The following is a 21,671-nucleotide window of genomic DNA, read 5'->3' as shown; positions in this document are numbered from 1 at the left end:
CCTGGGAAATGCAGACTTTTGTTTCTCACTCTGCTGCACAAAACAATCAGGGAAACGTGTGGATTTCAACGATGATGGATTTTTAGAGGCAGACTTTATCTGCTTTGCTAATTCACATGCAAAGTGCAAAGGAAATCATTCTGAAGAATGAGACAGTATGCTGAAAAATGCTTTCCATCCTTTTGGAGATGCTCTGTGGTGTCCTAAGTGCTTATTAGAGATATATGCTTGTGATGAGCAAAGACAAGGAACCAGACTTTAATATTAACTCAATGTAAAACCCAGTAACAGATAAGCCTATAAAAGAGGAAACTATCAGAAAAATTGTCCAAAGCAAACACATTCTAGTTCTCTTTTCAGAATCCTTTATCATCTATGGTGAGCAATTAGCATTGTGGTTGGCTGAACCATCCCCAAGAAGGTCATGCTGAAGTGTCAGCCATACAGTAGATTGATGTACCTGAATATACAATCCAACTAACTGATCATGTCACCCATTCCTTTTCTAATTTTCTCTATTCCAAGTCTCCATGATATAGCCAAGATCTGGTTTCTATCCAGACAAAGCTAATGTCCTTTTAGGCAGCTTTATCACCCATGATCATGGAGATCCAGCCAAAATATCATCTCTATGGACTGTCCAGCTTGGAGTCTGGATAAATAATGAGAGATGACTCAGAAGCAGGAGGGGAAGTGAAATTGTTGACAAGAGAGTGAAGTAGGGACTCAAGGACACCTACTGTATATAGGTGACTCTCTAGCATTCCTTCATTCTCTTGGATAAAGAGGACAGCATTTTAAATCACACAGCATTATTATTAAAAATGATTAAGAACTGGAAACTTCATGTTTCGCTTTTATAAACAATACAGCCTGGGTTTCTAACTAGCATTGAATGTATCTCCTTTGCCTTTGATATCATAATTCCTGTCAGAAGGCATTTCCCATCACTCCATGGACTATCAATCATATCTAGAAAGGAGAGAGAGAGAAACAGAGAGATAGATAGATAGATAGATAGATAGATAGATAGATAGAGAGAGAGAGAGAGAGAATCAGATCCTCCTGTTTACAAACCAGCCAAAACCCACTAATGTTTACTATGTGCCATGTATAATGGTAAAACTTTTATATGGATAATTAGAAATCACCACAATTCTACCCATGGCTTTTTCTATATACATTTTTTGTTTTAAATCAGTGAGCTTCATAGATATAAAAAGACTTGGGAATCTTTCTTAGGATGGTGAATAGATAGAAAATACCTCTCAAGAGGAGTACAGAGTTGAGAATTGCTAAAAATGAATGTTAAAGTACCATATGGTCTATGCCAGAACTCTTCAAGGTAAGTATTATAACATTTTTTATCACAGTAAGAAGTAGAAGTGGTTGATCCAAATTTTAGTTCTGATATCACTTATGAGGACACTGAATCTTTCTTGAAGATTATGTTACTAAAATGGGGCCTTAAATAACACAGTGATATGATGTACTAGATGGTATAGTATACCTCCATTCCATAGCAATAATTCATGAGTTCTATCTGAACTCAGAAGGAGAGACCCAAGCTAGCACTTGACTGCCAACATTCATCAGCAATGGAGGAGGAACTTTTTCCACAGGGACTATTAGTTAATGCTTGCTGGATGAAAAGGTGGTATTTTCTCTCAAAATGTAGACATTTTGAGTTTGTCTTTGTTCCAATAATAATCTTCCACCCATTCTCTGGCAAGCAACTCTGAACTAAGTGGGTCACAACATCAAAAAAAGACACAAAAGTAGGAAGAGGACTTGCTGGGAAAAAAAAAAAGAGATGCAGGAATGGTGGGTGAAAATGACTGGAATCAATTATATACATATATAAAAATTGTTAACCCATAAGAAATATACAACTATCTTCAACAAGATGCATCAAGAAGGCATAATATTAACTGGGATAAGGTTGATACCAAGAGAAAATAACTACCATAGCATGTCATAAAAGTTGGGAAGAAAAATAGTTTCAGAAGGCTTAGAGGGGATGAAGGAGGGTAATGGGTATTGAAAGTATTAAAAATTTGCTACTACACATGTATTGAACTGTCAAATAATAAGTTAAAATTGTAAAGATGGTTACAGTCAGAGTAAGTCTTGGTCTGTAATATACTGCATATTTCAATATTTCTGAGAGAATGTTTCCCTTTTTTACAAAAAATTCAATGACGAGTTGGGAGCATTGTTCATTGTTTCCAAAAGCTAAACATTTTAGGAAAATCATATACTCATTACCTGTTAACTCAAGTTACTGTTAATTAAAAACTAAATTCAATAGCACACAAATCCCTGCACCACTCAAATAAACATTAATAGTGGTGCAAAGTGATTCTGAATGTGGTGGACTTGTAAAAGGAGATGCAGACTGCAGGAGATAGTTCACTGAATAAAGCACTTAAAATGTGAGTACCAGATTTTGGAGATTCTGCACCTATATAAAAGCTGGGTGAGGATGAGTGTATATCTGTAATCTCATGACAAGGAAGGAAGAGACAGGAGCTCCTCCACATATGCACCTGAACGCACATGTATATCCACATACATGAGAATATACATACACACATGTAAACACACCACACATGCACACATTAAAAAACACCAAAAAAAAAAAATGCTAGCTGTGAATTTATTCACAGTGCTTGTGGTGGGCATCAATTCCATTTGTATTTTCTGGGTGCTCTCAAGATGCTAAATACTTGTTCGTTTCTCCTTCTTTTCTGCTACCATTGGGTTGACTATGTTTAACTGTCAAATCTTCAGAAATTTAAATTAGGCATGTCTTTCAAGATGTCTATCATCAAGTCCTGATTGATTAAAATGGACTTTACAATGATATTTACTTGGAATAATGATTTACATTGTTTATTGATGGGGAAAAGTTTGATTGTGACTAGCTCAGTTCCCTCTGGTGTCAAGGTGATGGATTTCCACAGAATTGGCTACGCATATCACATTTGTTCAATGCTTTCCTGGTTTATACTAAGAACCACTGGTGAGAATGAATAGTTAATAGCAGCTAACTGATGGGAGATGCCATTCTGTAAATGTTTCTCACACTGGTTAATGAATAAAGCACTGTTGGCCAATAGGAAAGGAAGATAGGTGGGACTAGGAGACAAGGAGGAAAGAGGAAGTAGTAAGGAGGAGTCAGGATGGATAGCCTGGAGAGAACAGAACCGCCAGTCCTTCGCTCTCGGTAAGACCACGTGGAAATACATAGAAATGGGTTAATAATTAAGACAGAGCTAGCCTATAAGAAACTAGCACCTGGCCAACAGCATAAAGTCAAATACAGAGTCTCTGTGTGTTATTTGGGGCTGGCGTCGCGGCGGGACAAGACAAGCGGAGGGACAAGACCAGAGGAGGGAGGAAAAACCGTACTTCTTACAGCTAACGTTCTGAGAGAAGATAGAGTCACATTGTCAGCTCTTTACCCCAACAATTGCTACTCTAACAGAAGCCACATCTAGCCTCTCTTTTTAAAGCTCAGAAATATTATCCACATTCTAGAAATCTGAGACAAATACACTTATTCAGAATTTTTAATAAGCACCTTCTGTGACCTAAGCAACCCTCTAGAACATGGGATAAAACAGAAGCATGATTTCCATGTGCTTGCAGGAGAGATTGCTTCAATAGAGGGCCATACACTGTGAATGGAAAGCAGTCCATCCAGGCCTAAGAGGATGGGAGAAGTGAAATGTACTAAAATACTATTCCTAGTTCTTTCTTCTCTGCCTCCAAGTGGCCATTTACATGTATTTCTTTTTGGGGGGTGGGTGGTTCGGTTCTTTTAAATGAGCACAAATAATCACAGGAATAGAAGAAAATTCATCTCTGAAATATGATAAAATTGATTTTCTAAAATTTCTTCAAAACACAATGATTCAAATTCTGTAATAAGGCATTTCATTTTAAAAACTGTTATAAATACAGAACTCATTTCATTTTCAAGACACTTCTAATGCTGCACTTTCATAAAATTTCCCATAAAGTTGAGAAATCAGCCATCTAATTCCTTCTATTTTTTTTTCATGATTAATTATTGAACAACACAATGAGGACTTCCATCAAACTTAATACTAATAAAACTCTCTGGATTCTAGTAGCATTCTAATTAGTAGATGAGTGTCTAAAAGCACAGATTAATCCGTGAAAGCTACATGCATGAGCAAAAAGAAATCTTGTTTAACATTTGAATAATTATCTAGATGTCATTCTATCAGCAACATCTCCACATTTAGAAGAAGAAGAAAAAATCCTGTAAGAAAGGATACTTATTTTCAGATTAGCAAAGAGGATTTGTTGTCTGCTGCATTCAAAGAGAATGATTTATTTCTCATTATAATTTAGCTAATTTCTTAATCATTGTGAACTGATAAATTCAACACTCACAAACCATATGTCCAACACACTCCATTGTTGAATAATTTCTATAGCACAACGTTGGGGCTACATTAGTGGTTGAAAACAATCCTGTGCTTTTAAATAATCCACTTCTAGGAAAAGAAAATGAACATTTTTTTTTAATGACAAAAACCAAGTGACTCTGATAAGCAAAGACAGATTTGTTCAATTCCCCTGCCAGGAAAGTACTCGGGAAATGACATTGTGTCTCAAGACAGGATGGTAAGGGTACATTAAATGTCAAGACAGCAATTATTAGATCAAACAAAAAATATAGTATATAAAATTAAAAAAAAGAAAAGAAAGAAAAACCTAAGGACAGTGTGATTCATAAAAGTTTAAAATTAAAGTGTGAACAAAGACCTGAATAACATGAAAACTAAAAGGTTTCATATAAAACACTGTAGTGTTACTGAGATATGGTTTTTACAGTACCTACCAGTTGTAAAAAATTATAACACAAAGAATAGGTTCATAAGTGACTATATAAGTTTTTAAAAAATCATAGAGTTGGGAAAATAAAGTGGCATTTATTAAAATCCTCAATAATAGAATTACTCCATGTTGCCTTCCTAAGCAGGCTTTACAAAGAAATCTCTCAAAGTTTTGTCATTCTTAGTGTAATACAGGTAGTAATGGGACCAACCTCATATGCTTTTGAGTTAACCTGAAAATATTAATTACAGCAAGCAGTTCATCATTTTCTCACACTGTATAAATGATAGCTGCTATTATGGTTGTTATCTTAAATAGTTACCCATCTCTTCCATATATCTTGTTGATCAATTTCTTTATTTTTCTTTTGATTCTGTTTATGGGTGAGCCTCAAGTATGGAATAAACATTGCTTTGGAGCCTATCCTGGAACTAGCTCTGTAGACCAGGCTGACCTCAAACTCACAGAGATCCACCTGCCTCTGCCTCCCGAGTGCTGAGATTAAAAGTGTGCACCACTAACTCAGGTTTCTATAATATCCATTCTTCCCTTCATTCTCCACTAAAATACTTCAATACTGTTTAGGTCCATATCCCCGTTCTCCAGCAATCTCATTCCTTTCTATATCTAAAATTTTTTCCTCTTTCATTCCTATGACCTACTAGTATGAATTTCTGAGTCTATGAATACATATTTGCATCACTATTTTAAGATATAATGCTGTTTTTATTAAATTTGAGTTATTTTTATTTTAAAAAGACTTTATTATAAAGCATTTCCCATGATTTTTCTGACTACATATAAGAAGAGATAACGGAAATTGGAGAAGTAGGAGCATAGGGATGAGCCAAACACCTGCAAGCTTACTAGTTGCTCCTTATTCCCCTCTTTTATATTTCACAATGTGCACTTCTTTGGATTTTCAAGTATTTCTTGAAATTTAGAAAATGTAACTGAGTTTCACATAGGATGTATGTCGGTAGGCAAGTGCACCCACAGTATGAAGATAAAAGTTCCCTAGCTCTAATTGTTTGGTAGTTGGTTGGAATTTTCCTGTGCGATACCCATCCAATCATTCAACAAAACATGCATAAAACGCACACTATTCTGTACAAGCTGTTGCAGATGTAGGATAAAGATGAAATGCAAAGTAAACTATGGTTGTCATTTATATCATTAACAGTAAGACAGGACTACAAATATGCAAGCATGGAACATTTTGGACAGATATGAGCATCAGTGCAAAGGCAATGGGATGCAAACGAGGGTGGGTGATTCGAGAGAGAAAATTTCACTGTGGTTAGAGTGTAACATAAGACTAAACTGCGTGGGCACTGTCTGACTCAATTCACACATCCACATTTTAGTTGTAGCTATGATGGAGACTATTTATCTCTTGTTCCTAGAGTCAAATGTAGAAGTCATATTCATATTTTCTTTAGGGTTTAGGGAAGATTCCCTCACTCCATCTCCCAGTGGTATCTAATTTTGTGGTCACTATTAAGTATACATTAAGTATAATATGGATGAGAGAAAAAAAGCAAAGCATTTTTTAATATCTTTGAATACATCTTCTTATGGGTGAGAGAGTCATATCTGGCTATTGTAGAGTCACATTAAAAAATCTATTAACATTCAAAATAATAACAAAGATTTACTAATACTCATTGCTAAATATCAGTCTACTGATCTAATACTAATTTTTGCATTTTTACTTTTTAAAATTTTTATCTAAGTAACTTTTTCCCCCCTCAATCCTTTTGCATACTGACCACAGTCTCCCCTCCTGCCTGTCTTCCTAGCTGTGCTGTGTCTCTCTCTCCTCCCATGCAATGTTTGTCATCTTCCTCACTCCCCTTCTATCCTTCTTCGGTCTCCATTCAGAAAGGGGCAGGCCTCCAAAGGGTTTGGACAAAGCCTGGCACATGAAGAGCTCCTTCCCTTGCATCAAGGCTGGGCAAGGTAATCCAGCATGGGGAACAGGTTCTCAAAAGCCAGGTAAGTGCCAGGGACAGATCCTGATCTTACTGCTAGGAGTCTTACATAGAAACCAAACTATACAATTGTCACATTGCCTGTTACAACAAATAGCCCCATTCCCACAGTACTTACTCATTCCATGGTGACATATGTATTTGTCTATTTGCTTAATAACTAACTCTATCATGATATTGTACAATCATGGAGACAGGGTCAAAGTCTGTGTAGCCATTCCATATCATTGCATCAAACTTTTATCTCATGCAATGATTGCCTATATGAATGTTAATTGCAATTTATGCAGGTAATGCTTGAATAACTAAGAGGCATAAAAGATGCTCCATTGGTATGTGTTTGTGAACATGTGAAAAAAGAAGGGAGAAGAAGGTAAAGAGAATAACAGATGGAAATCCTTTCCCCAGGGAGAGGACTAGCATGCAAATGCACAGTGGAGGAAGAGTAGTTCATCTCACATAACCAGATTACAACTTTGGCTTTTAGCACAAAACATCAGCTCCCTCTAAAGAAAACCAAGGGGAAAAAAATCCCAATTCCTTAAAATAAATTATTAAAAGTAAGATATGACAAGGGGCACTAGGAGGAAGGACATCTTCAGATAGAAAGCAGCTTGATAAGGAGAAATGAAGACACGCCTGACACTATCTTTGTTGTTTAAGGCAACTCGATGGCTTTGTTTCAACGTTGAAGAATATGGACCATCAGAAAGGATTACAGGCACATCAGGAATGCTGATTGCAGGGACGATCACACTAGTTTGTTTTCTAATCCTAATGGTCAGCCCTAAAAACTTTTGTACAGTTACTTTATATAGAGGGAGAAGATTGTATTACTTTACTTAGAAATACATATATATGTGACAACAATTAATAAAAAAAAATAAGTCATGAGTGGTACAGAGGAGAATTTGGAAGGAGAAAGGGAGGGTGAAATGATGTAATTATATTATAATTTCAAAAACATAAAAGAAAAACTTAACATTATGGACTTGCAATTTTAAAAGTTTGTGTTTTAATCTAAGTTGTGCTACTACTAGTAAAGTCTCTAGAGTCAGCTATTGGGCTAAAAGCCTGATGGAGAAAAACTGATCTTACCCTTTTTACCAGAGACCCAGAAAGCACATCTCTCCACATATCCCAGACCTAAAAAGAGTGCAAACCTCTAATTACCTCCCTGCTACTTCCTGTGAGACTCACTATCCTGTTTCCTGGGTCCTGTGTACTATCTATGGCAAGTTCTTGTCAACTAATCCCTGGCTTTGTCCCTGATCCAAGGTTAATTTTATTAACACACTCAAAATTTTACAGTGCAATCAAGTCCTGTAGCAACAAAAATACATGAATAAGACATTTTGGTATCTAAGGACAAATATAAACTCACGTGGAATAATTTATTATTACTATTTTCTCAAAAGATAAATCAAACCACCTTTCATGAAAAGGAATGGTTTTTGCCTACAAACAACACTAGTATTGATTTTAAGTGACAGGAAAGCAAAAGCAGGAAATATGGCCATATTAATTTAAGGGCATACTTGACAAATCCCAGGCACATTTGACAAATTTTTCATTGGAAAGGAGTTTGTCTTTTGACATTGTTCTGAGCATCTACTGTCATGAACAACCAAGGAGAAATAAGAAGGAGACTGAATTGCCTAGCATGGCTTGGTAGAAATATTCACAGTTGAGTATAAAAAATACTTCAAGCTTCTGTTTATCTGGTGGAAGTCATTCTCAGTACATTCTTAAGTATGTAATATGTTACATACTTAAATCCAGAACCCTGTAATGCTCTGAGAAAGAGTCACCTTTGATAATTCCTGAAAAACATGTAGTTGATGTAAACTGATATTAGGAATAGTTATGCTAGGTGATAAGTACTATAAATAACAAATAACCCTTGGTGAACTGACAATTAATGATAGCAAATGTTCATAATGCATATTCTTAGTTAGGTTAGAAGAAAGACTCCTGTTCTTTACATCAAATCATCTCACCAAAGCCTAGGAAGTTCTGGTCTTCTTGGCAAGGAAAGGAGACTCTTATCTGTATCTTTCCTAAGATGATGGTCCTTTCATAAAATCCCATCACTTAACCAATGCTCTTTTGCTCCATTCTTGATTTAGGTTATTATTTAGTAAATATCTTTGCTATTGAAGACAAATTAATGAACTTCTCTTTAGGTGATATTTCATGAATTCCATGTTAGACACATTCCTTTTGCAAAGGCCTTCTGTAGAGGTGATGATGACCTTCATAGGAGCTAGAACATTTATTGCCCCCAAAATACGTGGGTTGCCATCTGGAAAACTTTTTCTGATGTTATGACTACTACAATGATGATGCAGATCAGAGACCCTTGAGTAGAAAGGTCTCACTAGGGACAGATGGAGTTTGCATTTTAATAGCATCAACTAAGAGCTAGTATATATTCACCTTAGACAAACTGTAGAGTGAGGATATGAACAAAGATAGGATGCATTCTGTTACAGAATACAAGAGCTATAGCTGTTAAAAAAATATGGATTATTATCCATTTGGGAGATAAAGATGAAGGAGATTTGGAATATAAGTAACCTGAGCAAGAGGAAGAGAATAGTAAATAGACTTATAGAGAAAATAGGATATCCTTTGCAGTAATTATAGAATTTGTAATGTTACTTTACAGGACCTTGGGCTGAACAAATGAATTCTTCATTTTCACCTAATTCTGCCTTTACTCACCTCCTTTGTACTAATTTAGACTTTCCTCTAACTTTGAAACCAAAATTACCAGAATAATTTCATGCTTTTCTACAGCATTACTAGACCTAGAGTACCTAGCATAGAAAACAGCTATAATGAGTTTTTCCTAATCCTTATTTCATTTTGAGTGTTAAAACATCACTACAGCGTTGTTACTCAGTGATCACTTAATGACAGTTAAATTCCACTTTGGAGGGCTGGTTTTCTAGGTTTTCATAATCCATTTTGTTGCATGACTGAGAAGGGGAGATATTTTCCCATATACACCTTTGCTAATAAAATCCAGATGAAGCAGTGAAGTGAGGCTTCATAGGTAAGTCATTTTATTAAGTGTTGTCAGTTCAAATGCAAATGAAGTTAGAGTGTTCAGAAAGCTCACTCTATTATTCAACATATTAAGTGCTCAGATCAGGTTTACAGAGATGGCTAGGTTGGCAAAATACTAGTTTCATGAGCTTGAAAACATGAGTTCAAGCTTCCAAATCATGCAAACTTGAAAGTAGATAATTGATTCTGGAAAATTGTCCTCTGAGCTATAAATGGCATAAAGGCTTTCTTTCCCTCTCTCTCTTTCTGTCTCTTTCTCTTTCTCTCTCTCCCTCCCCCCCTCTCATACACACACACACTTTAAAAATGAAATTACATAATTAATTAAAAATGCAGTGAAAATACAACCTATTCTTCTTGAAAAAAAAAAAAAGGAGAGCTTGTGGATTTTAGAGAATAGGTTTGCATGTTTACAGCATACTTTTTTTTTCTTTTTACCATGAGATTAAAATCATTAGTCAAAACAACTTGAACAAGAGGTAGACCAAGTGAAATAAAATGACTAGAATGCTTTTTCAAAGCAAAAAGGGAAATTTGTTACTAACAAAACATGTTAGGCAAAGGAGAGTCAGTAACTGATAATTGGAACTTTTAAGGATCAAGGAAGCAGGTCATCTAGATTTAATCAGCATAAATCTATAGGGTAGTACTATTTTGTTAAAACACTCATACAGATATCTTGTGTAAGTGCTCTGCTGCGTCATAACTTCACTGCAATAGTTTACCAAATGCCTGTTATATGCTTGCATTCAAAACAAAAAAGAAAATAATTGTAGCAAGTGAGTGCTGAAAATAAGAAAGTACCAACTAATTAGTTTTCCTTCTTGTTAATATAACTGATAAATTAATTATAATAATATTATTCATTATTTTGAATTTAATACTGTTTACATTTATTAATAATGTACAATGATTAATAATCAATAATGTCATATTTATTCTAGATTTAATAAAAATTAAGTAGATATTCTTAATTTAGGAGCAATTATAATGTTTTAGAAAATGAAATTATAGTATTAGAAGAAGAAATATAATATAACTACATAATAAGTCACAAAAACCCATGGTGCTAGTAAGCTTGGCTTATAAGTATCACCAGATAGTCTTACAGTTAGCTATTTATTTTTCACACTTATGATAATATTATCAAATTTCTTAAAATACAGAAATTGAAAGTGAATTTAAAAACAGAAATTATGGCCTGGGAGAGATAGCTTGTGGTTCACAGCACTTGCTATTCATGTAGAGACAGAGCGTTCAGATCCTACCACTCATATCTGGTGACTCAGAACTACTTGTAACTGTAGCTCATGGGATCTGATATACTTTTGGAAAATCTGCACATATGTGCATACACACAGTCACACAGATAAGTTACAAAATTATTTAAAAATAAATTCTTTCGGTTGAGAAAATCAGTTAATGGAAATATATTTACTAATTTATTTTTACACACTATATTTATGCTATAGTATATATTAATAATATGTACCATACCTATTAGGGTCCTAAATTTCATTAAAACTCCCTCAACACACAGACACACACATGCTTATATGCTTATTCTTAATCCAGGTTCATAGATTGTTCATTATTTTTGTTCTACCATAAATATTTTAAATTTGAAGAAAGCAAATGAATTATAAGGAAATTATTCAATTGGAAAATGATGTGATTTAAGTCAGAGTTCTGACTTATGGCAAAATCAAGGGAAAACATTTCTCTCTCTCTCTCTTTCTCTCTCTCTCCCTGTGTGTGTGTGTGTGTGTGTGTTCATACACATCTTACACGAGTCTATACTCAGATTTGTGCACAGAGAGGCCAGATGTCAATTTCAGATATGATTCCTCAGGCATTGTTCATCTTTATGTTTTGAGATACCGCTCTCACTGGTCTATGGCTCTTATTACGCTGAGCTTCCTGGTTAGCAAATCCCAGATATCCTCCTGCCTCAGTTTTGCCAGCTCTGGGAATTTAAGCATGCACCATTATATAGACATTTCACCTGAGTTCTGAAGACTGAACTCTGGTCCTCATATTTGTGTGCTTATCTGAGGTCTTTGTGTTTGCACGGAAAGCTCTGTACCCTCTAAATTGTCTCCACAGACTATTTAGTTCCATCCTGATCTTCAGAAATCAAAGGAGCTCTTGTGAAATCTGGAGCTCAGCTGACACATGAAACCCAACCACTTTAGACATGCAAAGAAGTCTGGAGGAAAAGATCGACATTGTCCACTTTTTTTCAGAGACAAAGTGGAGATTTTATTTCAATGTCTAGAACCTCAAGGCTTTCAGTTAGAAGCCGTGAGACCTCTTTGACAATCAGGCATGGAAGGAAAACAAATGAACTAGCACGGTGGAGGGTGGTGAAGAGTGAGCACCACACAGAGGAGAGTTCTGCTGAAAAGTGGTCATTCATCAGCCGCTGTGACACTGGTAGGCCAATGACGATTCGGCGAAAAGTCCTTAACACCTGAAACAGTAGTAAGGTGATGAAGCATGAGGCTCTCACATAAGTAGGTGGCAGCAGCAGGAGCTGAGGAAGACTTTTCAGGATAACAGAGGAAGCACTAATTGGAGTCAGTGGCATGTGAAACCAAATAATTTTTTTAAAGGAGGCAGTAATTAAGCCTCTTCATACTGAGTTTGTCCACCTACAATCAGGAATGTTTGTGGAAATTACTGTAAACTAAATCATGTTTATATAGCATCCAGAAGGAATGCACCATAACAGTCACTATTTTAAACAGGTTTATTTTGTTTAACACAGTAGTATACCCTTTTGAAGAGGACAGAGTTTATTTCTCCATAAGCATATCACAAAATCTGGAGATTACAAGTATTGTCAGGGAATGTTTAAATGAGAATTTATGGAGATTTAAACCTATGCTGAGTTGAGGTCTTGTGACCTTTTTTCCCCCAGAAAATTGATTTTTCCTTGAAATCTTCATTTTTGTTTCTGTGTGGTGATAGTTTTGTTCTTGAAGTGAAATTGGTTTATGAACTAAAATAGAAGGCAAGTCAGGTATCAGGAGCTAAAAATAAGGATGAAATGTGGAAAAGGACAGAAATATGTCTCTCTGTCATCTCTTCTACATCTGCTGAAACTAGAAGTAAGACCAATGTACATAATGACAGAGACTGGCCAGAGAGCATGGCCTTTCCTATATATCGTGTTGACATAAATATTCTAATGACAGTCATTAGACTGTCCAAAAAGAACAAATGATGTAAAAGAGGTTCACATCATAGAGTAATACTAAGCTATTAAAAATAAGGAGCTGCTCACACAGGTGCACACTAGATGACTTTCAATATTATGATTAACAAAAAGGGGCCAAGTACAAAAGTGGCATCTATGTTTCCCTATCAATATCGAGTCATAATATCAGCACACGTAATTTGTGATAGAAAATATTAGAGTAATTGCTTCAAGTGATTTGTTAATGGAAAAGTGGTCTTGCTTGGGAATGGGAAAGTAGTCCCACTGCTTGATAATAAAGTATATTGGACTTGAGTATACATTCATCAAAACTCATCCTATGTAAACTTTACCTTCCCCACAACAAAGAAACCTCGAACAAATTTGGAACTTGTATATCACACTTTCTTCTTCTTGCAGTGGTCTAGCCTCAGAATTCAGAAAACTATTCATTTTTGTTCTTTATGCAAGCAAGGATCTATAGAATTAGCCAAATACTTTGAACCTTCTGCTTTAACATATTAATTTATAAGTAATGGAATATAACTATAAACAGATGTGTTTATACACATTTTTTCGTTGTTCCCTTACATGCAGTATGTGTGTATGTGTCCCAGAACTATACCTTGAATAATTTTAGAGCTATTATCAGCTCTTTAACACTGAGTAATCCTAGTACTCATGTCTTTATTTCTAGATATTTCTTGGTAGTAAAAAGAACTGTCGGTCTTTGAGGTAAAAGGTGAAACAAAGTTTAAAGCAGGGCATAAAAAATGCAAGAATTTTGGTTTGTTATGTTTTCTCAGGGATGGGATCACACAAAATACCTTGAGCATATTGGGCAGACAAGCTAACAGTGAGTTGCTTCCCCAGCCTTGTAGCATATTAGGTACAGGAAATTAAGGAAATGCCTTAAAAGTGATGGAAGCTTTTTGAAAAGTTGTAGGAATCAGCTCTAAAGAGCTCTATCTGTCTCAAAGTGGGAAGGCACAAAAACTAAAATTTTGTCAATACAATTTTATATATCACTGAAAAACATCCCCAATTTGTACTCAAATGTGAACTTGTACAGATAGAATATCGCATGCACACGTGCACGCGCACACAGACACACATACACACAGACACACAAACACACATAACTCTCTCAAAGTACAATACCAACTTAAAAACAAAGAAATGATGGACTGTTATGTTCTCTACTTATATTTCCATCCTTTTTTAAATTGCTATCAATTTTTAATATTCACTTCTCTCTTATTTAGTATTTACTATTGCTGTGAAGACATACCATGACCACGGCAAATCTTATAAAGAAAACATTTAATGGAGGGTGGCTTTCTTACAGTTTCAGAGGTTCACTCAATCTGTTCATGAAGGGCAGTGTTACAGCGTGCCAGGCAGATGCAGGGATGGATCTGGAAATGCCCTATCTTGCAGGCAACAGGAAGTCAACTGATTGTCACAATGAGGGAAGCTTGAAAAAAAAAGAGACTTCAAAACCCACCAACACAGTGCCACACTTCCTCCAACAAGGCTTCTCTTCCTAATGGTACCACTCCCTTTGGGGGCTACTTCAAACCACCACAACTTCTTACACTATGTACCTGTCTTTGCAGTTATCTAATTTTTATTATAAGAAACTTGGATGTAATCATCATAACAGTTTTGTATTCCATAACTGTTTATTTTAACATCTTTGCTGTAGTGATACTTGCTTCTTCTTCTATGAATTTTTTTCCAGGTGTTAGGTAACTTATACTTTGTAATTTTGTTAAAAACTAGTCATATTGCATAGCTAATAGAAACAGGTGCTTATGTTGTTAGTGTGGGAGCACACATTAAATTGCACAGAGATTCCTATTTGTGCAATGTTTTCTAAAATTCAAGGTACAAGAGCTTTGAAATACCCAATGTAATTGTTTTTTTATTTCTTCCCTGCTGTCTTAAGACATCATTAAGATACCCTTGAATAAATAGTCTGTATCTTGAAGTTTGTCCTTTATAATTCACAAGTATATTATAGTCCTAATGGTATGGTTATGAAATATGAAGAAGAGGCAAATTTCTATGACCCAGGGGCTAAATCTCATGCTTTTACTGGACCCGTGTCTCAGAGCTGAGGTCTCTACAGTGGTATTTCTCTTGTACCATGAAAATGTGTAGTTTATTCAGGGTAAAGTTACTTATTAAGGAAAAATATATCTGTTTTGTTTTGATATCTCTGTGAAGGTTTAAAGTAGCTAAAGTCGTTTTCTGGAATGTTCATTGACACATAAAACCATAGAATTATGACACATCTTTAGGTTGATACCTCTTGTTTCTCAATGAAGATACCTGAAGAAAATTGCTGACATGCTAGTGTTTGAAATCATGTTGTGTTTATTGTAGAATTGTCCACGTGATTACTGGATATCCACTCACATGTGCTATGAAGGCTCAAAAGAGAGGATACACACAGACACATTCTATATATAATACATGTGTGTATTGTATTCATTATAGGCATCATGGATATATACTATAATTAGATATTAAGTGCCTTGCTCAGCAAATAGCTTGACATTGAAGATTATTGACTCACAAAATACTATAAACAAGGTGCTAAGAACATGTTACCTTCTTGGGTGACTGGTAATGATTGGGTGAGGGAGATGTATTAACAATTTTTAATTATTTTAAAGAAAAGGCTTAGGGTAGTTTTCTTTCATTGTCTCAGAAGCTAGTGATAAATGACAGTGAGGGGTTACTATTTATTTCATATTTTTTGTTATTTTAATGTTCTCTGAAAAGCTGAAACGAACAGCACAGGTCTTCAAATCTACCTAGCTGCAGTTTTCTGATGTTTCTTTTGTTAAGAAATAAAGACCCACATCTCTTCTTGAAATTATGCCCTTTATGTGTCACCATTTCCACAAACAGACAACAAAACTTGAGGTAGTTTTGGACATTTTATCTGGAAAACACACACCTGAACTCTCTTGAAGCTATGTAAATACTGTGGCAATTCAGGGTCTGTGAACCTAGGAAGAAGCTAAGAGTAGGGTATGCAGATGAAGACCCATGCATGTTCATGCACATATATATATATACACACTCATACACACATGTACACACACATGAACACACACACAAACACATGCATACACCACACATAAACACATATACACACATGCACACACACTCTTACACAAATGCATGAACACATAAACACACACATATACACACACATGCACACACACACACAAACACATGCACAGATATGCACACACACATAAACACACAAATATACTCATACACACACACAAACACAAACACACACATATATACACATGTACACATGAATACACACATGTACACACATGCACACACACACACATACACACACATGCACAGATAAATGGGTAGACCAGATGTTCTAATTGCCTTATGTCCTAAATGTAGTCACATTCTGAAGTACTGAGTTCTCAGAGAACTCATAGCTGAGCTACCACTTGAGACTACCATTGCTGACAAACCTAAGAGAGAGTAATTTATGAATGACCATGTCTCTCTTTTTAAATAAACTCTGTTGTATACACCATTAGGTAAGTAAATCAAATGTGTATTTCTTAGTTACTTTTTCCATGTTTAATAAGGAAATGTGTATTGATTCATTGCTACATATATGCAGATTCTTTAATGAATGTAAATTACGAATCCTTGGCCATTCAATAAGCAAAATAGTTTCTCTAGAAAAACAAAATAATAAGATGTGTGTAAAAGGCAAAAAGATTTATTTTAAACAATTAATATACATGTGAATGTTTGGCTAGTCTAAGCTCTGATGGTGTGACAACTAGGCTTGATACCTAGGAAAGGGTCATACCTTGCAAGTTAAGGAGTTACTGAAGGACAAAGAAAAGATACAGACAGTCTGGGATAAGAATCCTCTTTGGATTCTTACTAATAAAATGAGACTCCCCATCACCGCCATCTTTTGTACCAATATTCACTGATGAAAGACAATCCACTTACTTTAAATACACTGGTTTGAATGGAAATGTCCAAACCACTCCTACCCCCGAGAAATCCTAAATGTTTGCACAAATGGATCAGCCATAAATGACTCATGAAGGTAACCATCACTTCATCTGTATAAAGATGCAAAATATTGTTTTGATATAGGATGACATTTTTCATCAGTCATAAAGTTCAAGAGAAATTTATATGTCTATGCACTTTTTTTTATCATGCATGCCATTGTTCAGTAATATAATTTAGAAAGTAACCATTAACTGCAATTAAGGGAAGGATATGTGCAGCAAAGCTTATGTCATATACTGAACATAATTGAATGAGAATATTTGCTTTATTACTTGTAGTTATGCCAAGTACAGGGAAAGAAATAGATATGAACAGGAACTGTTCCTTGTGGGCATTGCGATCCACATTTGGAAATCCTTACAAAAAGAAAGTATATTGTTCTTTGTGTATAAACTAGAAACTGGGATAGGAAAGGCAAAAAATGCAATCCTTTTGAAATTCTGTTTCCAATACGTTGGTGACACTTACTAATTAATATATTTAGTTGACATTTAAAATGACCAGATACTCTCTCCTCTCCATATTTCTGGCAGCCACATATATAATTTGATATTTGAAGGCAAACTACGCATGTACTTCGTAATTCCATAGTCACTAAATATGCAGTCAGGACTCCTGCCATGCATCATGTCCTGAGCATGTCAACATACACAGCCAAAAATTTCACTAACTTTAGTAATTTTTCTTAGCTAAACTAATATATGTTTGCTCATTCAACAAAAGAATCAATAGTAAACAACTTGTACTTGCCTTTTACCATTCTGACTCTTCAGACAACTCAATACCCATTTCCTGACTTCTAGATAAAGACTTTATAATTGATCTTCTTTTGGAATTATATGGTTCTTTTGTTTGTTTTGTTTTATTTTTTGAGACACGGTTCCTCTGTATTGCAACTCACTCTGTAGACCAGGCTAGCTTTGAACTCACAGAGATCTGCCTGCGTGCCTCTGCCTCCTGAGTGCTGGGATTAAAGGCATGTGCACCCAAAGCCCTGCTGGAATTACGTGGTTCTTGCTGTCAATTTCCACCTCCATTTTCCAAAACTAAAATTATATATTAGATTATTTACAGGTAGCTGATTTCTTTTATTTATCTATTTTTTTCATTCATCCAATTTCTTTTCCCTCAAAAGTACTTATTAGGTAAAAACTACTTAAATCGTCAATGAAGGTGATGTCAGTCTCAACAGGCATTCAGAAAGCCACCAGATTAAAGTAAGGGGTATGTCTTGAGAAGCTGTGGCAAAGGAAGGGAGAGAAAGGCTTGGAATGTTGATTATTTCACCAGAATGCATTTACATAAAAAGAAATGCAGAATCAGGCACAGACTTGAGTTATAGACAAACAACAAGTAGAGGTACTTGTGCCTATGCATTCTGAGATTGTCTTCTAGCTTTGTGTTATCATTGATGAAGAGGTACATGAGAAATAAAATGGGATTAAAATGCTCTTATCTTGCATGCATTAGAGTATATTCTGAAGATAAATTCAGCATGGCTCACTGGTAGGATCTGGATTTTGTGAAGTATGCTAATTTTTAAAATCAATAATCACTGTAAACTCTCTCTCTCTCTCTCTCTCTCTCTCACACACACACACACACACACATCACACACACATCATTTCCAAGACTGATCAGTTTTCTGTTAAATCCAATAAAAGAAAATTACTAAAATTTTCATATTTTATAAATGGGAATTTGAGAGAAAACATAATTCTTCTAGAAAAGTAACTTTTGTCTCCGTTCAATTATCTTTAGCGTTTTTTCATTTCTTTTTCTTGACTTTGTAATCTGCTATGACATACTTCCCTACTCCCAAAGAGGGCACAGGATGAATTGTATACACTTGCAGCAAATCACTTAGAGATTTGTGGGTAGTGTAAATGTCACCACTTGAGGGCATCCTGTCATTATGTTCTATAATTGTCCCAAACTTTTAAAATCTACCTCAAACCAGGCTTTCTGGCAGGAGGAACCAAGAAAACCAAAACAAAACCTCTGCTGGAAATGCGAAGGCCATGGTGAAAACGATCATTTACCAAGCTAAACTGGCATTTGCTGGTGTCTTAGTTCTTTGAAGTCTATATTTCAGGAAAGGATAAGTCAATAGAAGAGCAGGAGGAGGCACACACAGATGATGGGGTCTTCCCAGCAAGGACCGAAATAGGAACTCAGACGTAGTAAGCGTTCTCAAAGCTGAAATGTTTGGGCCAATCAAAAGGGAAAATACTCCCGAAATTTTCTCTGAGATTCTGGGAAAAATCTGGAAAACATTCCAAAATAGCATCTCTTCATGTGAATGTGGCAAGAAGTCAGCTTTACCTCCTTTTGGATTTGATGCTGGCAGCTCTGGGAAAATTTAAAAATGGCAAGGCTTAGTGAAAACTTTGGAATGATATCAAGATTTTTTAAAATGTTTGTTTCAGATTTCAACAAAATTAATCAAACACCTTACCCATTTGAAAACTTGTAACTATTGTTTCGATTCAATAAAACTTTTGCAAACATTGAATAGCATGTAAAAAACATAACAATTTTTCATTCAGGCAAGTTCATTGTTCTGTGGAAATAACCTGTGCCTGCAGGAAAAAATTAACAAATAAATTTAGGGAAGTGACATGTTGTGTCTGACAGAAAAAAAAGTTTGAATGACATCAGCGTAGACCTCATAAAGCTATTCTAAAAGGAATCAAATTTCATTAAACTAGGCGATCTTATTGATCAAGCATAACTATAATTTTGGGAGCTTCACAACACTTGTGAAAAGCACTGTAAATTTGTAGTTTATGCTAATGTCTTAATTGATCTAATAACCTATGGTACAAATGACTAGTAAAATCATCTTGTCCTTCATTGATGTTGGTGGGGTTACTTAAGAATGAATTATTAATGACTTGCCTATGTTTCTTGTTTAAAGAAACTTCTCTCTCTCTCTCTTCTATTACATTTCTTTAGTATTCCGAATATACTGTAAAGGAGAAGGGATATACTCAGGATGAGGAAGCATTCCTCAGAAGTAATCTTAAGTCAATCATCCCAATATTTAATTCAAGATAGAGCACTTACATGGGCAATACTAATTTCTACTCACAGAGCATCTGATTAGTCCTAGAAAAATTACTTGAAAATCATTTAGGCAGTTTTTAAATGAAATGATCAAGAGGGTAAGAATCTTATTCGCATAGCTTAATCTTCAGGACCAATGGGTGTTGTTAGGCTATTATCAGTGACAGAAGGTCATCAGAGAAACCAGGTATGTTCCAGGGCTTTTAGATTAGAGCCAGTATTCTCACAGCCATGATTTCTCCAGTAGTAAACCTAAAATATCTGGTTGTAAGTCATGTTCTTAGAGCTGGATAATCAATTCTGCACATCAGGAATATTTGTCTGAGATTTTCTCAGAAAGTTGTTTTTGGCTTTCTATTCAGTATGGTCTTCCACACAGAAATACATTGGATCATATGTACTTACATATACAGACATAAACACTCCATAGCCCCATGAGACCATGCCTGGAGAATAGAATGCAAAGCTAGTCAGCTAGTCACAGCCATGGAGGCCAGGCAGTGGGGATATATACCTTTAATCCCAGCAGCCATACTAGTTAGCTGTATAGGAGCTGGGCGGTGGTGGTGCCTGCCTTTCATACCAGCACTAGAGAGGTATAAATGACAGGAGCAGGGACTCACAGATGGCATTCAGTCCTAGGTATTCAGTCTCCAGACACACTGAGGACAGGATTGTGGCAGCCTCCGTAGAGGCAAGAGCTCTCCTGCTTTGCTTATCTGATCCTCAGCTTGAACCCCAATATCTGTCTCTGGGCTTTTATTATTGGCACTACAGCTAAGAACATAGATTATGATGGGTTATATAAATCTAAAAAGGTTTTGCTTGGCCTTCTATGTTAAGTTTGGGACATACAAAATCTGTAGAGTTAGCAGACAAACTATTTATCTATCTACCTATTTATCATCTGTCTACTACCATTAAGGAGTGGGAAGCCATTTATGGTAAGTAAGGTACTGAAGGGAAGGTAAAAAGATTAGGAAAGAAAAGTGTTGAATTTGTTCACAGTGAAATACAAGTACAGCTTTTATATGTGACAACGTACAGGGAAGCAGTACTGAAATTTATCTACCTGAGGGAAAAATGAAAGCTGTTTCCAAACAGATTTTAAAAGTAAGAGGAAGAAGAGGCAAAGGGCATCATTACTATGAAATTTCCTTCAGCCTATAAACAGAGGGTAAGAGCCACTGATAGCACAGCTAAATTCTTTTTCATCTATGCGACAAGCTGCTGCTCTCTGTGAAATGGAGTGAAATGAATGCCATGGCCTTTTTAAGTGGCACTAGGGATCTATTTATTGTAAGAAGTGATTTGCTGAATAACCATAAAATGCACAGATAGTTCTGGAAGTCAGCTAACAGCTTTGATGT

This window comes from Phodopus roborovskii, unplaced genomic scaffold (assembly GCF_943737965.1).
Source record: "Phodopus roborovskii unplaced genomic scaffold, PHOROB, whole genome shotgun sequence".
In the NCBI taxonomy this organism is placed as follows: domain Eukaryota; kingdom Metazoa; phylum Chordata; class Mammalia; order Rodentia; family Cricetidae; genus Phodopus; species Phodopus roborovskii.
The sequence above is the reverse complement of the archived record's forward strand: the minus strand, read 5'-3'. Positions refer to the sequence as shown.